Below are 14,645 nucleotides of genomic sequence, written 5' to 3' on the forward strand. Positions count from 1 at the left end.
CCTGTCTATCTTACAATGTCTGTACATTCAATTACTTTTCTTGTTTATCAGCCATTTCAATTGGAGGGGGTGATGGCAGTATCTGTGGGAGTAAAAACACGGTCTTCAGAAAAGATCGTGCTACCTATCGATGGAGATAGAACCACGGTTGTACTTTCCCAAGAACCAGCCCCACCACACATAACCGAGACTCACACAGATTGTACCCCTACCCAGTTGGACAGAGAACCAGCTACACCCCTTCTAACCCCAACCCCAGCAGATAGTAACCCAGTTCCCGTTGACACAACACCGTCTCCACCACAGAGCACCCAAACACGAGCAGTTAGTAAGGCAACTGCAGTGCCCAAAGCACAAGGACCACCACTCTGAACCCCAAGTCAATGCTTAAAGAAGAAGAAGAATTGTTCTCAGGTCAGGTTCCGTACCTATGGTTCATACTACTTTGCTCTTGCATCACTGTATTTACGCATACCAACTAATTTCAAATTTGAAGGATGCAATTGAAACTCCAATGGCGCAACAAGTATGTTTTAAACATGTTTCTTTAACGTGTTTTCTGTTGTAACTTGCTCTATGTTGATTTCAGTTTCAATTGAATAAACAGTTATATTCTCATGCCATGCACCTTACAAGTGTTGTTATTGTTGTGTAGTTTCCCACACTTATATTCTGTCTAAGCTGCTTTGTCTTAAATAGATATGATTCGAATGGTATCTATCTTGATTTGGCGACATAAACTAGAATGATATAGACCATACAGTGACCATACTACATAGATATATGTTTGTTTCATGATGTTATCTTGTCCACCTTACTACTGAACTGGTTTACCAAAATGAGTTTCATATACTACATTGTAAACATGTGATGTGTTTGTTTGTTTCTCTTTTAGAATGCGGATAAAATATTGGAGAAGAGTACCCCATTATGCAATGGTACAAGAAGTAATGCAAATAAGGTTCAAGATAGTGAGCCATCCCTATTGGTCTCCAAGAAAGCTGATAAAAACTATATTGAAGACACTGAGACAACCCCAAAGTCTTGTCTTGATGTAGTGTTCGAGTTACTGGCTACTACTGCTGGCACCAGCTCTTCAAATTCGCTGCCTGAATCAGTTCGGCTTCTTGAGTCTCAACTTCAAGCTGAAAGACATCGATCAGATGTTATGCGATAGGAAGCCGAAGGACTGAGGAAGTCCCTGCAGAATTCAGATGCATACTTTCTGGTGCAATAGCAAGTGCTGGAGGATTTAAGCACCAAACAAGAGAAAGTTAATAAGCTTGCTAAGCATCTTGCCAGCATTATGGGTACCCAGGATATTGTTTCTTGAGCTCTTCTAAAGTGGTTTCAGTTCTGGACTTGTTTTGCTGCGGTGTTTATATGCTGCTTTGTTCCCTATATTTGCACTGGTGGCGAACTTTGATGCCCAGTGGCTGTAATATGTGTAATACCCGTGATAGCCTAGCGTAAGTTGCTTTCCTATTTATTTCCTTATTGTCTTGTTTATTTGTTTTCTTGTAGTCAGTGCAGTTTTTTCCGCGGTTTGCTAGTGGCCGCAATAACCTATTTTTTAAATTAGGCCACATTGACCATGGGCTACATATTTACTGTAGTTAACATGGGCCTCCTACGGGCCGTATAAACAATGGGCCTTCTAAGGGACATAGAAACAATGGGCCTTCTATGGGGCGTAGAAACCATGGGCCTTATACGGGTCGTTGACATGATGGGCCTTCTACGGGCCATATGATCGGTTGGCCAAACATGGGCCAATAACATACCACATTATGGCCGTAAATGGGCTAGAGTTGAAATAGTCCGTTCATGGGCCGACCATAACGGGCTGTCGTTAATCAGCCATATTTGATGACGCTATGAAAATGGCCCAACGTATTAATGGGCCACAAACGGGCCGACTGTAACCACGGGCTGACTTTGGCCCACAAGTAGAAAAGGACAGTAATGGGCCGAAAGTAAACGAATGCTGGAAATGAGCCCAAGAATAAATGGGCCCTGAGAAGGCCGAAAGATAATATGGGCTGGAAACGGCCCAACGGAATAATGGGTCGTTAATGGGTATAAAGTGATACACTGTTCATTACGGGCCAGTTTTACCACGGGCCGTTAATGGGCTGAGGGTTACTAAGGGCCTCATATGGGCCGAAAGACGTCATGGGCCATACATGGGCCGGAAGTTAAAACGGACTGGAATTATATTGGATGGCTCAGATGATGCTACTGGGCCTAATTCGGATAGGCCGTAAACGGGCCCTAGATTAGCGGGCTGTAAATGGGCTATATGCGAACAGGCCGTTAACAGGCTTGCCGTGGGCCCGCCCGCCACCTTTTGACCAAGTCAAACGGGCCGGCCTTTTCACAGGAATGGGCCTCTGTTGGGTCGTGCCACATGTCGACGTATCATAGGCGCTTTGGGTCCAATGAGTGGATGACATCTGTCCCAACGGCGAGCCGACACGTGTTCCCTCCAGCCAATGATGATTTTACATGTGGAAAATCCCCATTGGTCGGGGCTGTTAACGGGTTATCGGATCCAAAACTGGACCCGATAGCTTAACGGCGTTCCGTTACGATGGATGCCACGTGTCGGTCACCCTTGACGAAAGCACTTCTGTGACGCGCGATTTATCGTCATGGAAGTGGACACTTCCGTGATGATAATTTTGGTAATGTCATGGAACACTTCTACGACAGCATAGGTATGACTATCTTGATTCTCTCATAAAATTGTCATGGATGTACATGCATGATAGAAAACATGACCTACTATGACAAACACGTATCATCACAGAAGTGTATTTTTTTGTAGTGATTATTCAATAGCAATTCAGCTTGATCAATAGTTCTTTCCCTGAAAACACAACCAGGACAACTATCCAGGTGGTCTCTAGAAGCATCGGTTAGTCCATTATAAAAGATATCAAGTATTTCATTTTTCTTGAGAGGATGATCAGGCAAAGCATTAAGTAATCGGAGAAGCCTCCCCCAAGCTTGTGGGAGACTCTCTTCTTCAATTTGCACAAAATTGTATATTTCCCTTAAGGCAGCTTGTTTCTTATGAGTAGGGAAATATTTAGCAGAGAAGTAATAAATCATGTCCTGGGGACTACGCACACAACTAGGATCAAGAGAATTAAACCATATTTTAGCATCACCCTTGAATGAGAACGGAAACAACTTAAGGATAAAGTAATAGCGAGTTTTCTCATCATTAGTGAACAGGTTGGCTATATCATTCAACTTAGTAAGATGTGCCACAATAATTTCAGTTTCATAACCATAGAAAGGATCAGATACAACCAAAGTAATTAACTCGGGGTCGACAGAGAAATCATAATCCTTATCGGAAATGCCGATAGGTGAAGTAGCAAAAGCAGGGTCATATTTCATTCTAGCATTCAAGGATTTTTCTTTCAGCTTAGCAAATAATTTCTTAAGATCATATCTATCATTGCAAGCTAAAAAGTCTCTAGCAGTTTCTTCATCCATAACATAACCCTCAGGCACAATAGGCAATTCATATCTAGGGGAGAATCTTCATCGTCACTTTCATCAAATCAGTTTCAATAATTTCATTCTCTCTAGCCCTAGCAAGTTGTTCATCAAGAAATTCACCTAATGGCATAGTATTATCAAGCATAGAAGTAGTTTCATCATAAGTATCCTGCAAAGCAGAAGTGGCATCATCAATAACATGCGACATATCAGAATGAATAGCGGGAGTAGGTGTCGCAAGTTTACTCAAAACAGAAGGTGAATCAAGTGCAGGGCTAGATGGCAGTTCCTTACCTCCCCTCGTAGTTGAGGGGAAAATCTTGGTTCTTTTATCTTTCAAGTTCTTCATAGTGATCGGCACATATAAATCCCAAGTGACTCGAAGAATAGAGCTATGATCCCCGGTAACGGCGCCAGAAAATAGTCTTGATAACCCACAAGTATAGGGGGTCGCAATAGTTTTCGAGGGTAGAGTATTCAACCCAAATTTATTGATTCGACACAAGGGGAGCCAAAGAATATTCTCAAGTATTAGCAGCTGAGTTGTCAATTCAACCACACCTGGAAAACTTAATATCTGCAGCAAAGTATTTAGTAGCAAAGTGGTATGGAAGTAGCGGTAACGGTGGCAAAGGTAACAGTATTGGTTTTGTAGTGATTGTAACATTAGCAACGGAAAAGTAACTAAAGAAAAGATCAATATGTGAAAAGCTCGTAGGCAACGGATCAGTGATGGATAATTATGTCGGATGCGATTCTTCATGCAACAGTTATAACATAGGGTGACACAAAACTAGCTCCAGTTCATCAATGTAATGTAGGCATGTATTCCGAATATAGTCATACGTGCTTATGGAAAAGAACTTGCATGACATCTTTTGTCCTACCCTCCCGTGGCAGTGGGGTCCTATTGGAAACTAAGGGATATTAAGGCCTCCTTTCAATAGAGTACCGGACCAAAGCATTAACACTTAGTGAATACATGAACTTCTCAAATTACGGTCATCACCGGTAAGTATCCTGATTATTGTCACTTCGGGGTTAACGGATCATAACACATAATAGGTGACTATAGACTTGCAAGATAGGATCAAGAACTCACATCTATTCATGAAAACATAATAGGTTCAGATCTGAAATCATGGCACTCGGGCCCTAGTCACAAGCATCAAGCATAGCAAAGTCATATCAACATCAATCTTAGAACATAATGGATATTAGGGATCCAACCCTAACAAAACTAACTCGATTACATGATAAATTTCATCCAACCTGTTGGGGATATAACTACCAGGTATGACCCTCCTAGGAGGGGCCGGGTCAATCACCATGGCGGGTTACTTAAAAGAAGCCCGGCGAGTATACAGAGCGACGGTTCATGATAAGGCTTGTAGTAGGCCCAAGCCCAGAGGCGGCTTAAGGCCCGTAATTATAAATCGCCATGAATGATAAGACTTGTAAAGTAAAGCATGTAAAAGACATTACCGAGCCGTACACATGGTATGAGCCGGTCGGGACTTTGTACGCCGCCAGGCGTCAACCCGTGTATATAAGGGGGAGACCCGGCGGCGGCTTAGGGCAGGAAACAACAGATCCAGAGCCAAGATAGCGTATTTCGCTCCTTGGTCATCGAAACCTAGCAATACCATAACAACTGGACTAGGCTTTACCTTCACCGCAAGGGGCCGAACCAGTATAAACCTCTCGTGTCATTTGTCCCGATTAACCTCTTTAAGCTTCCTAGTTGCGATGGCTCCACGACTAAGTCCTTTCACTAGGACATCTTCCATGACAATTCCATGACAGTTGGCGCCCACCGTGGGGCCAACGAACGGTGAATTTGAGTTCTTGAAGGGCAGCTTCGAAGGGCTCAAGGGATACGTTGTGGGCCGGATGACCAAGAGTCGTCGCGGCAAGCTCTACATCGACGACAAAGGCTGGGGCCCCGACACCGGCTTGGTTGAGTACGGGTACCGGGTCCCCTTCGGCGGAATCCACATCTTCATTGGCCGGATCGGCGAGCCGGGCCCTGAGCCGGCCATCTGCACCGACCTCATCGAGATGGCTCAGCGTGCGAGACCCGCCCAAACTCAGCCCGCCGTGAAGCGTGCCTTTGTGGGTTGCATCCATGGAGGGGAGTTCTCTGAAGGATCTGTGGATGGCAGTGAGACGGCCGTCTATTCTGATGGTGAGTCGTCCACAGGCGAGACGGATTCATTGTATCAACTACATGATGGCAGACTTGGGGGCTGTTCCGATGGCAGCATTATTCCAGACCCCTTTGAGCCGCCGAACAGAGCGGGGCTCTTCGTGACTGGTACACAGCCCGCACAAAACTCTACAGCTGCGGTAGCAATAACCTCCGGGGCGGCCGCGGCCGGGTCAGGAGACCCGGCACACCCGCCGGTTCAGGTGCTGATGGATCTTATGGATAAGATGAGGGCCCTGTTGACCGTCGTGGTTGAACCGGCAGATAAGGCTCAGCATGATGCGGAGGTGGCACGGCTACATGAGGAGGTAGCACAGGCCAAGGAAAACTTGGCGGCAGAGGACGTCAGGATGGCAGCGGAGCAGGCGGCTTTGGACGCCCGGGCTCAGCAACTTCAATCAGAGGCTTTTTAGCTCACGATGAATCTGAACGCATCAAACGAGGTCATGAGGAGAAGGCACCAGAAGGCTCAATCACGACTGCCTTTGACTTACGATCCTAGGAACCTCTTCCACACACCTGGAGCCGGTCCCAGTGACCCGCCGGAGGCAAACCGGATTACAACACCCGGAGATGGGGCGCCGGGTTAGCCGCAGGGTATGGAACCCCCCCCCCCCGTGTGAATACTGCTCCACCTCGTTATACACCAACGCCACCGGGTCACTTTCCTAGCCCTCTGGAGAATCTAATCGCTGCATCGGCACGTTTGGCGGCTCTCCCCATGGAAGGTGACTCTCCAACAGCGATCGAAACGCGAAGGGTCAGAGAACTTCTTCAGACGGCTCTGGCATAGCAGGAATCATACTCTTATAGTTGAGACAGAATTCATTCAACCACTCGCCCGAGCCGGAGACGCAGGCATATGGATTCAAGCAACACCCAGCACCATAACCAGTCGCGCAGGTATGACCCGTCGCGTGATTGGGCTCTTAACTTCGCTGACCAGGAGAGGATTCGCCAAGAGGCTAAGCGGGTGGCTCAAGAGGCAGCTAAGCAGGCGGCTTACCAAGATTTTCCGGTTTATCCGACAACCTCTGTTGAAGTAGGTGTGGCCACAAGGATAGGAGGTGTCCCTTGCTTGGTGTCGGCTCTACATAATGAGCGTTTACCAAAGAATTTCAAGGGGCCTCAGAAGGTGCCTAATTATACGGCTGACTTACAACCCGGGGCATGGATCAAAAGTTATGAGATGGCCATGGAATTGTTGGAGGTCAGTGACACGGCGATGGCCAAATACTTTACCATGATGTTGGATAGGACAGCTTGCACTTGGTTGAAGGGGTTTCCCCCCAACTCCATCGGCTCATGGGCAGAGTTAAAGGACCAGTTTATTCAGAACTTCAAAGATACATGCAAGCAACCCATGTCGATTGTGGACTTAACTAATTGCAAGCAAGAGGAGGGTGAATCCACGACCCATTGGGTGCACCGGGTAAAGGAGATAATACATTCATCTGATAAGATGGATGCCGGCTTCGCGGTCTTAATGTTGGAGAAAAATTGTCATTTTGAACCTTTGAAACAGAAGCTGGGGCGGCTCAAGCGTGATTGCAATGACATGGGCCAGCTGATGGCGGCTTTGGTCAAATATGCCGATTCTGACAGTACCAAAGATCTCGTGTCTGACGAAGAGAAGACAGGGAAGGGAAAAAGAACGGCAACGGCAAAGGTCATTAGCATAACCCGACAATCAAGGAGGTAATAATAAATGTAAGGCTGACGGTAGTCTGGAGTTTGTGGCTAACACCAACGCACAAGGCAACAATCAATAGCGTAAGGGGAGGCCACCTCCTCGATCAGGCGGGTCAGGTCCTACCCTTGAGCAGTTGCTAAATGAACCATGTCCAAGACATGGCACCCGCGAGAAGCCGGCCACCCATCTATGGAAAGATTGTACGATCATGAAGACGTTCAAGAATTCTAACATGTTCGATGGTAATCATGGGCCTGGCAATGGTTCAGGCGGTGGCGGCTTTCATGGCCCGGGCGGCGGCTCAGGCGGTGGCGGTTTTCATGGCCAGGGCCCTCAGGGCAATCAAGGCGGCTATAATCAGCAATCTGGCCAAGGTAGTCAACAGCAGCAGCAATCCGAGTATCAGAGTAACCCAAAGCAGCTAAACAGTGGGCAGTACCACGTGTTCACCACCAGTTTATGCAAAAGGGACCAGAAACTTCATAAGAGAGCTGTGAATGCGGTTGAACTGGTGGTTCCACGTTATTTGAGATGGTCTGAGCAGCCTATTGTGTGGAGTAGGGAAGATCACCCTCCCCTGGTCGATAATCCGGGTCACCTGGCTTTGGTGGTGGCTCCTCAGGTTGGTGGATACAAATTCACTAAAGTACTCATGGATGGAGGCAGTAGTATCAACATTCTCTATTATGAGACGTTCCGTCGCATGGGGTTGACTGACAAAAGTCTTAAGACATCCAACACCGTCTTCCATGGAGTAGTGCCTGGTAAGTCGGCATATCCAGTTGGTAAGATTGAGCTGGAAGTAGCCTTTGGAGATAAGCATGATTCTAGGACGGAGAAGTTAACTTTTGAAGTGGTCAACATCAAAAGCCCATATCAGGCCCTGTTTGGACGGCCGGCTTATGCAAAATTCATGGCACAGCCATGTTATGTTTATCTGTAGCTCAAGATGCCGGGTTATAAGGGCACTATCATAATGCATGGAAGCCGGAAGATAGCCTTGGAATGTGAAGAAGGTGATGCTGATTACGCCGAATCTGTTTGTGCAACAAAGGAATTGAAGTTTTACAAGGATAATGTTGACCCAGCGGACATGACATCTTTGAAGAAGCCAACTACTGAGCATGAGCCGGCATTGAAATTTAAGTCAGCTGACGATACTAAGATGATTGATTTTGTGCCTGGCGACTCATCCAAACAATTCATTATCAGTGCTAACTTGGATCCCAAATAGGAAAGCGTGCTCATCGAGTTCATCCGTGAGAACCGGGACATCTTTGCATGGAAGCCTTCTGACATGCCGGGTGTACCGAGAGAACTCGCTGAGCAAACTCTCATTATTGACCCCAAGTTTAAGCCGGTCAGGCAGTTTCTTCAGCGGTTCAACGAGGAAAGGTGTAAGGCTATTGGAGAAGAGGTGGCCCGCCTCTTGGCGGTCGGGTTTATTGTTGAAGTTTTTCACCCAGGGTGGTTGGCTAACCCGGTGCTTGTGCTCAAAAAGAACGGCACTTGGCGTATGTGTGTGGATTACACAGATTTAAACAAAGCTTGTCCGGCTGATCCTTTTGCTCTCCCTTGTATCGATCAAATCATTGATGCTACGGCGGGTTGTGAGCGTTTGAGCTTTTTGGATGCTTATTCTGGCTATCATCATATCAAAATGGCAGTTAAGGACTAGGAGAAGATGGCTTTCATTACTCCGTTTGGAGCCTTCTGCTATGTGTCTATGCCTTTTGGGCTTAAGAGTGCCCGTGCGACTTATCAGCGGTGTGTACAAAATTGCCTTCGTAATCAGATTGGGCGTAATGTTCATGCTTACGTGGACGATATAGTGGTGAAATCCAGAGAGAAGGAAACCTTGGTAGCTGATCTGAAGGAAACCTTTGATAACCTCCGGGTCTACAAGGATGCTTAACCCGGCCAAGTGTGTTTTTGGAGTCCCATCTAGCAAGCTTTTGGGCTTTTTGGTGTCTAACAGAGGCATTGAGGCTAACCTAGAAAGAATTAAGGCAATTACATCTTTGGCTAAACCGGCGTGCATCAACGATGTTCAGTGGCTGGCGGGTCGCGTTGCAGCTTTGAGCCGGTCCATAAGCCGGCTGGGTGAGAAGGCTATGCCGTTGTATCAAATGATGAAGAAGACGGATGATTTTGTCTGGAGTGATGCTGCTAACTCTGCCTTTGAAGATCTGAAACGACAGCTCGCCGAACCGCCGGTTCTTGCTGCTCTGGTTGAGAAGGACCATTGTTGTTATATGTGGCTGCTAACACACGTGCTGTCAGTGTAGCCATTGTTGTCGAGCGCAAGGAGGCTGGCAAGGAACATCCGGTTCAATGGCCGGTTTATTACGTCAGTGAAGTGCTCATTGAGTCCAAACAGAGATATCCACATTGGCAGAAGCTTGTTTATGGGGTGTTCATGGCAATCCGGAAGCTTAAGCATTATTTTCAAGGTCATCCTATCACTGTGGTTAGCCCTGCTCCTTTAGGAGATATTATTCAAAATAGAGAAGCCACAGGACGAGTCGCCAAGTGGGCCATTAAGCTTTGGTCTCATGGTTTAAAGTATGTGCCACGTACTGCCATCAAATCTCAAGCACTGGTGGACTTCATTAACGATTGGACGGAGTTGCAGATACCTGAAGAGAAGCCAGACAACACATATTGGACGATTCATTTTGATGGGTCCAGACAATTGGAAGGCTCAGGGGCTGGAGTTGTTTTAACTTCTCCTTGAGGTGACAAATTTTGTTATGTGTTGTGATTGATGTTTCCTTGTACTAACAATGCAGCTGAGTATGAGGCCTTACTCCATGGGCTTTGAATGGTTAGAGAGATGAGTTTAAGCCGTGTACGGTGCCTCAGCGACTCAGATCTGGTGGCTTAGCAAGTATCAGGCAAGTGGGATTCCAAGGACCCTCTCATGGCGGCTTATCGCCGTGAGGTTGACGTTGTTGCTGGACACTTCAAGGGTTATCAGGTGGAGCACATTGACCGCGGAAAGAATGAAGCGGCCGATGCTTTAAGCCGGTTGGGATCTCAGCGTAAGCCGGTGCCGCCTAACACCTTTTTAGATGTTATGCATAACCCTTCTGTCAAGTTGCCTACAGAAGAGGACTTGGCTATTCTAGACCCAGAAGCACAATTGGTGGCGGCTCTTCATGTCATTCCAGATTGGACAGTGTCATATTTGGCTTACATGACCCAGGGTGAGTTGCCGGAGGATGAGACCTTGGCTCGACAGATAACCTGGCGGTCTAGGTCAATGACAATTTCCAATGGTGAGTTGTATCATCGCAGTGTCACCGGAGCGTTTCAACGTTGTGTCTCTCCTGAACAAGGTCAAGAAATTCTTCATGAGATCCATGAAGGAGATTGTGGCCATCATGCCGGTTCAAAGTCTCTTGTGGCCAAAGCCTTTCATCATGGTTTTTACTGGCTAACGGCTCACGCTGATGCGGAGGATCTGGTCAGTAGGTGCGATGGGTGTCAAAAATTTGCACGACGAGCGCACGTGTCGGCTCAAGAATTGCGGATGATTCCAATCACTTTGTTGTTTGCATTCTGGGGGCTTGACATGGTTGGACCTTTCAAAAGGTCTAAAGATAAGAAGACCCGCCTTTTGGTAGCAGTGGACAAGTTCACAAAATGGGTTGAGGCAGAGCCGGTCAGTAAGTGTGATGCGGCCATGGCGGTTCAATTCATGAGGAAGGTGATCTTTCGTTTTGGCTTTCCACATAGCATTATCACTGACAATGGCACCAACTTGTCCCAATGAGACATGGAAGAGTTCTCTCAACGGGAGCATATCCGGCTTGATGTTTCATCAGTAGCTCACCCCCAATCCAATGGTCAAGCTGAAAGAGCCAATCAGGAAATCCTGAAAGGTCTAAAACCCCGGCTTATGGTCCCTTTACAACGGACGCCGGGTTGTTGGGTGGAAGAATTACCCTCTGTGATATGGAGCATCAATACTACTCCTAATAGGTCTACGGGTTATACGCCTTTCTTTATGGTTTATGGAGCGGAGGCAGTTCTGCCCAGTGACATCCGTCATGACTCGCCCCGCGTGGCGGCTTACGTTGAAGCTGATAACGAGCAAGCCCGACAGGATGCGCTTGACTTACTAGATGAGGAGCGAGACTTGGCAGCAGCCCGATCAGCAATTTATCAGCAGGACTTGTGCCGTTATCACAGCCGCCGGGTTAAGTCCAGAACCTTTCAAGAAGGTGACCTGGTGCTCTGGCTCATCCAGGATCAGTCTAATGCACACAAGCTATCCCTACCTTGGGCAGGACCCTTTGTGGTTAGCAAGAACTTAAACAATGGGTCATATTACCTTATCGATGTTCGAGAGCACCAAGACTCACGTAAGTCGGAGGAGGAGACCCGCCGGTCATGGAATATTGCTCATCTTCGGCCTTACTACACTTGAGCCACCGGCTCTCATAATGTACATACTTTAACGTTGTATATATTATGATAAGTAATAAAGCAGGACCTCTGTCCTTTTTTGATCATATATCTTTATCATTCTAATTATTCAAAACGACCAGTTGGGGGCTGATCGTATTCGAATCTAGCTTAACCCTTTTGATCTGGCTCATGATCGTATTTGAATCTAGCCGTTAAACCTCATGGTCACCAGGGGGCTTCCTGTTCAAACATAGGTCGTATTCGAACCAAAGAGAACATAGCTGTCATAACCCTTTTGATCGGCGCAAAACCAAACTCACTATGGGGCTTCTTGATCGTATCCGAATCATAGCTTAACCCCTTTTGGGTCCAAATTGGATCGTATTCGAATTAGGGCTGTTAAAAACCTCTCAAGGTCATTTGGGGGCTTCCTGTTCAAACATAGGTCGTATTCGAACCAAAGAGAACATAGCTGTCGGTACCCTCTTGATCGGCGCAACGCCAAAGCCACTAGGGGCTACATGATTGTATCTGAATCCTAGCTTAACCCCTTTGGTCCAGTTTACTGACATATTCGAATCAGAAGCCTCCAAATTTTTCTTACTGCTTGATTTACATTATTTGAAAGATACTCTTTTGTTTTATTGGTTTTTTGTTGTCTCGAATCTAATTATAAGGTTGGTTTCAATTTAAACTGGCTTGGTCCTTTGACAATAAGTTGCCAATGTATAACAGTCATCAGGCATATGGAGTATTGACTTATAAAACGATTGGTTATCACCCTTACTGTCCGGGTCATATAAGCCGGTAGTTCAGAATCAAAGAACACAGGTATGACATTGTCGTTCATAAACAGACTTATCTGTGTTTTTTGTTAATCAAAGGCATTTTCAGCCTTGTTTATCTTTACATCTGGTCCTGATTATTCCACTATGGTAATTTCATAGTTATGTATCGGGTGTTTTGACCCGTCCAGCGATAAACCGCCAAGACAGTTTTTTCATCTTTTGCATACAGGAACAGATTTAAACACTACAAATGTGATAAAGGATATAATGCATACATTGACATGACGGGTAAAACAGTCATATGCAACATCATATGCACGACGGCATAGACAAAACATGCAGTTTTCAAGCTAACCTATTACAAGGCATTGAGAGCCCAAAAGGTTAAAATTGTTTTCTCTCCTAAACAGATGTCAAGCTAAGGCCGATTCATTAAGTCTTGGCCGGATTATTCAGACGGTTATGACTCCTCCCTCACTGGTTCACCTCCCTCCACTGGTTGGAAGCTGGGCTTGGACCAATCAAAGCCATTCAGAGCAACAAACTCAGCTTCATCGTCAATTAGACCAGCCGGGTCAATTTTTGGGGCAAAGGTGTGTTGTCGAACCGGTGGGATAAGATCTGTCACTTTATACGAGGGAGTCGCCATCTTATTATTATCAACATCAAAACCCAGCTGATATTTATCAATGTTGGTTTCCTCGCCAAGGATGGTAGCATGAGGACGAACTCCCCTCACACAAGCAACAAAGTCATCTTGATCAAACAAAGTCTCGTCTTCCTTCAAACGGGGATACCCCTTGGCTACGTCGGCCGGGTCTAGTTCCAGCACCCAGGCTTTGGAACGACTTAGGGTAATTAGGGCTCCGGCTCTTGCACAAGACCGCTTGACCTCTTGGAATCTGGCGGGTAAAATAGATAGCTTCTTCAAAACGTCACTCAAGAGGCTGGGCCCTTGGTTGGCTGGGGAGATAATAGCAAGCGCCCGTTGAGCCCTAGTATACAATTGCTCCACCAAGGTGTAAACCGCCTTGAGATTTGTCACACTATTTTGACTCAGATTGTTGCTCCGTGGACCTATGAGTATTTTAAAAAAAGGTTAAGCAGGCGGCTTATATTTCTAACAAAAATAGAATGCAAGTAAGTATGCAAATGACTCATCAAAGATTGCGGACACCATCTGAGACACACGGTTTTTTAAGCCGGTGAGCTTCGTGGTAACCTCCTTGAGAGCCACCTCCGCTGTCTCAGCATGTTGTATCAGCAAGGTTCTCTCATCGGCCCAGGATTTCTTCTCCGCATCAAAACTGGTCTTCAGTTTTTCAGCTTCAGAGAGGCTCAACTGGAATTTGGAGTCAGCGTTCTTTTGTTGACACCTGATTTTGGCAAGATATAGATTGCAATGAAGATGGTTTCGAGTGAACAGGTTTTCAGCATGAAAAGATTCATGTCGCCGAGTGGAACAACTTTGATGTTTCGGTTATATTCATTCGACCTTACCTTATGGACCGAAACTATACTCCGAGTGTCATAATTCAATGTTTCGAGTGGTTTTTGGCCAATCACATCTTCAAGATGACCTCGGATGAAGGAGCGCTCTTAAGGAATTGTCTTCGTCTCGTTGAGCCAATCGATTTTGATATATAAATCATCTCAATCCGAGTTCATATGCAAAAGTTAGAGGCAATACACCGCAGACCGAACCTCAACGGAAATATGGCGCGAGGTGACAGACACTTGTCTGATAGGTTGCGCGAGTAATTCGGCCATCAAGGCGGCCTTGAATCGAAAAACCTTCAACACGAAAAAGTTTTGTCTCGTCGAGCCGATCATTTTTCATATAAAATTTGTCTCAATCCGAGATCGTATGCAACCTGGAGAGGCAAATCAAGATCAGGCTATGTTTTCAGTCGGGAAATTCGAGTGAAAAGTTTACCATCCGAATGAAAACCTACCGATCGAGTAAAAGGTCGAGTGAAAACTTATCAGTCGAGTAAAAGATTGGCTTCTGAGTGAAAATATA

The sequence above is a fragment of the Triticum dicoccoides genome, chromosome 7A, assembly GCF_002162155.2.
Source record: "Triticum dicoccoides isolate Atlit2015 ecotype Zavitan chromosome 7A, WEW_v2.0, whole genome shotgun sequence".
In the NCBI taxonomy this organism is placed as follows: Eukaryota; Viridiplantae; Streptophyta; class Magnoliopsida; order Poales; family Poaceae; genus Triticum; species Triticum dicoccoides.